The sequence below is a fragment of the Varanus komodoensis genome, unplaced genomic scaffold (genome assembly GCF_004798865.1).
Source record: "Varanus komodoensis strain SLA01 unplaced genomic scaffold, ASM479886v1 scaffold46_3, whole genome shotgun sequence".
NCBI lineage: Eukaryota > Metazoa > Chordata > Lepidosauria > Squamata > Varanidae > Varanus > Varanus komodoensis.
The window spans coordinates 5,272,413-5,277,367 of NW_025336044.1; positions in this window are offsets into that span (position 1 = coordinate 5,272,413).

The window sequence follows — 4,955 nt, forward strand, 5'->3', positions numbered from 1 at the left end:
CTCAGGAATGTCAAGGGATGAAATCCAGCTTGCAAACAGAGTAGATTTGGATTTTTTGGTGCTCTGGTTGCCCTTAAACATAAACTTCTCAGATAGGCGATGGGGTAGCCAGACTGTAAACTGCTGGGGGTCTATGTGGTCCACGGCTCACGTATGGCTCACCCATGCTTCAAAATCATGTTTAATGTAGGCCCAGGAGAACATCCTTTTCATCTCAGTTTTGATAAAAATCTATCCAGATCTTCCCATTCTGGGACAAGAAGAGAGTCATGGCACAATACTGGAACTGGTGGACGCAGTCTGGCTGGCCAAGAAAGGGAGGTGCCCTGCTGTCACCTTGGAAAGGCCTTCTGCAGTCTCTCTGCCTTCAAGAGGCCCTCCTGCCCTCCATGATTCTTTCCACATCCAGGCGATCCCTGAGCCCTTGCAAAGAAGGGGGGTAGTTAGATGGCCGAATCAGCCACCTGTGTGCTCTCCAGGGTGAGGGCAGCACAGAGGCAGTCCTTGCTCCCGTGTTCCTTTCATGCTTGATTGCTTGACTTTGGATTGCACCCTAAAAAGATTTGGGTATGGGAGAAACCAAAGGGGATAGATTCATCCACTGAAGCCCTCAACTATGAGTGCTTTGCCCCTTCAAGTTCTGTTTTTGGATCCCTCTGTATTCTCCCTCATTTTTTCTTTTATTTAGATATGAGCGCATTAAGATTAATCCAGTTTATCGTACCTGTGAGAGAAAAATCTTCGGATTTCAAACAATCCAGTGTGACCTGGAATTTGTCCCTCTAATGTTTGCAGACCACTTCTTCTGCCTGGCCCCGTCTTAGACAATGGGCTGAAACCTGCAAATGCTCCCAAGACAAAGGGTGTGCAACCAGCAGCCGTCCCTGCACCGTGGGCTGCGTCACGGGATGTGGAGAGGGATGCTGCTTGTGCCTGGCCCGATTTGGGGCACATGCTGGGTGCGCTCACCAGGACTCCATCTTACAGTTGCAACAGAGCAGCCCCAAGCCTGGGGAGATGAGCCCAGGGAATCTGAGGGGTTCCCACCCCCACAGGAATGTGGGTACAGCACTGCAGCCTCAGGATGTGTGAAGAAACCATTTCGAGGTGGTATCTGCTAGATTCCCCGACTTGGCTCCCTGGACACTGGTTTGCCTTGCAGCGGCCCTGAAGCCCAATTCCTGGTGCGTTTAGACACATTTTGCAGGGCGCGCACTGGGAACTGAGCCCCACATGCTGCAGAAGCCGTGACCTCCTTCCGTGCCACCTGCAGCAGCTTGTAAGTACTAGGGGGACAGATTCTGTTAGGGTTAATCCCAGCCCTCTTGCAGCCTATGTGCAAAATTCAGCATGAGGAGGGCCAAGCAGGGGCCTCCTCCCCCACATCATATGGAATAAGCTGGAAAAATAGTTGGGATCTTGCTAGATGCACCTGTACTGCCCAAGCCCTCTGGATTGCTTGCCAAGCGTAGGCACAGATGGGCATCATCCCTCAAGAGGGTCCACTGGCAACAGCCTCCTGGAGTTGTGCCTTCTCTTGGCCTGTGCAAGCTGGAGATGCCACGACAGACTTGCTCCAGGCGCTCTGCCTGCCTGCCTGCCTGCCAAGCAAGCAAGCAGGAGCAATGATGGGAAAAGGGAGGAGGGGAAACAGCAGCTGGGAGGGGCATGACGGTAAATTTTGATGAGAGATGCCTATCGTGACAGAGCCCTTAGCCACACTCCCAAGAAGAGCCCCCATTGCAAGCAGCATCCCCAAACCCATTCCGACTAGGGACAGGTCCTCTGTGGAGCAAATGGTTTTAATCACCCATTCAGGAGGGACCCACCCCAACATTCTTTGCATCAAGGTAGAGAATGCTTATGTTGTTGCTTAGGAACAGGGAATTCTGAGTAGGGTGGCAGATGACCTCAGGTCCCTGCTACTAAAGAAGGTGCTGGTGCTTCATCCCTGTGAGCCTGGCTCTGCTACACCACTGATCCCAGGCGAGAACGGGGGCAAGAAGGCAGGCAGCCTGAAGGAGGTGGCCCTTCTTGCTGGACAGCTTCTTGCTCAAATGCCCACAAGCCTGTGGCACCAGAATGGGGTCCAGCAACTGAATGCCAGAGCCCCATCTGCCCCAGCCAAGAATACAAGGCGTTGCCTCGCACTGTCAGCCACCAGGGAACTGTGGTTCCTAGCCTTTGCAGGCAGCCTCCAAAAGTCTGTCATGCCTCCCTCCTTTCCTGTAAGTGGCTTTTCTATAAAACCACTTGCTGGGTGGTGGCATGAGCAGGGGGAAGAGGACAATATTGAGAAATCCACGGCACTGAGTATTGTGCTGCCTTTTCGGATCAGTTACAGGAATATTTCTAAATATTCTGAAACAAAACTGCAGGGTAAATATCAATGATCAGTATAAGGCAAAGAATGTGTCCTTTCCCAGGCTCAGAAAGCACTCAAGACATTTGTCACTCCAAAGGGAAAAAGGGAAGTGGGAAATTCCAGGTCCCTGTTCTGATCCCACCATGGGCTTTACTGAAATTCCAAGAAGTCTGAAACAGAAAACAACCAGTTCTATACAAACAGCTCACTGGGATCACACTCTATCCCCAAGATCTTGGCTGCACTCCCAAACATATTTACTGATTGCCAGGAGAACAGAAAGTAGATCTCGGATGCTTCTGGGTTTCAATTTCCTGCATTCCTGACCATTGGTCATGCTAGCGCGAACACCTGGGAATTGAAGTCCAGAACAATGTACCTCCTGCTACTAGGGAGTAAGCCTGCCTAAGCACAGTGAGACTTACTTCCCACTATGCACACATACGATGGCGCTGTTAACCATTCGAGCTCACAAACTGTGCAGCGCCAGCTGTACCTGCTTTAATACGTGCAGGGGCAGCCTTCTCAGCCTTGGATGCTCACTGATGTGCACTGAAACAGAACCTATCACTGTGGGATCTTACCTGCCAAGAATACCTGCTCGGCTGCCAAAATACTGCCTCTCACGTTTGAGGCCTTGGTCCTATGAATTTGCTTGTGTCATGTAGTCCATGTTGTTTGGTTGTTTGGTTGTTTCTGGTTGTTTGGGAAGACTGTGATGGAAATGTCGCAGACTTCTTTCCTTTTGTTAAAAAAAATAACAGATTGTTAGCATATACATGGGGTGTCAATGGCCCCTTGTACATGACTTCTTGGACCTCCTGATGAAAGTGAAAGAAGAAAGTGCAAAAGGAGGACCATAGCTGAGTATTAAGGGAAAAATCATGACTATGGTAGAGCTTAGTAAGACATTAGAGGACTGAGACTTGGAAAGACAGCCAAGAATGAGCTAGAAAAGGTTATCAAGTATAAGGACATTTCACTGGAGACCCAAGCCAAGTTCATCCACTGTTCAATTCCCAGCCACTATGTCTGGGTGTGAAAGCTGGACAGCGAAGAAAGGTTACAGGAAGAAAATGGATGTATTTGAAACATGGAGCTGGAAGAGAGCATCGCAAATAACCTGGACTGACAGGAGGACGAACAAGTGGGTCCTAGATCAAATCAACCCAAAACTTGCCGTGCAAGCAAAAATGACGAAAAGAAGGATGTCATACTTTGGCATATCCCGAGAAGGCAAGGCTCACTGGAGAAGGCAGTCATGCTGGAAAAAGTCGAAGGCAAAAGGAGGAAGACAAGGGATTGATTCTATGAAGGGATTGGCCACAACCACAGCCTTGAGCTTACAAGAGCTGAGCGGAGCTGCTAAGGACAGAACATTTCGGAGGGCGTCATTCATATGGTTGCCATGAATTGGAGGACTCGACAGCACATAACATCAAGTCCACAATACTTGATGAAGCACCTTTCCCAGCGGCCATCTCCCTGGACCCTATTCTCAGCATCTGCGGTGCCTCCACCAATGGAACGTCCTCCCCACTGCAGCCCGCCCAGCACCAGTCTTGCCATCTTTTCAGCACCAGGTGAAGCCAACCCTTTATGCTCTTTCAAGAGGCTTGAGGGGATTACCCATCCCAGGAGTATTTGTTTTGCAGGATTATCCTTCACTGCATTTTTGTTTCCCTTTTGATAATATTTTATTGCATCATTTTTATGTACTATGGGGAACCATCAGAGAGCTTCAGCCATTGGGTGGTAAAGAGATGCTGATGATGCTAATGACAGACTTTCCTGGAAGCAGTGACTCCTTTGGTTACTTCACACAGCCAGGTCCTCATTGTGACCCAAGCATCTTTTCCATGTAAATGCCATCAGCCTTAAGGTGACTTACTCTGAAGTAAACAAGTCTGGGATTGTAGCTGGGATCAGTTAGATTTGTACTGGGGTTTATCAAAGCTCAGCCCCGGTTCCTGAGGAAATAGTAACAGGTACAGAGCACCATTTGCTTAACCACTAAGACACTGCAGGATATGTCCCAAACCATGGGTGAGAACAGTTAGGGTGGTCCCTCTCCCCAGGGAACCATGAGTGTGCTGCAGGAATTCTGTCAATTAAATTGTTAAAAGTATTGTTTGTATCCAAGGCAAACCCCTCCAAAGGAGGCTGCAGGCTGTGTCTCTGCATGATTCTCTAGCCTTGATCAGACAGTTCATCAAAGGTTAATTCACCCTCAAGGGGCCATGGAGCCTCAAGGGCCAGTGGTCAGTGGTGATGGGAGTTCCTCTCCACACCTATGTAATCATGTAGAAGGACATTGCCAGGATCTTACAGGATTTACAGGTGACACACATGCTGGTGACTTCCCACCTAGACTTCTGTAATGCGCTTTACGTGGGGCTTCCCCTGAAGACGGTCCGAACACTTCAATTGGTGCAAAATAGAGCTGCCAGGTTGCTGACGGGGACGGGGCGTTATGCTCACATGACTCCAGTCCTCCGTCCGCTTCACTGGCTTCCCATTGAAGCCCGGGCCCAATTCAAGGTGTTGGTTATGACCTATAAAGCCCTAAACGGCTTGGGTCCTGGCTACC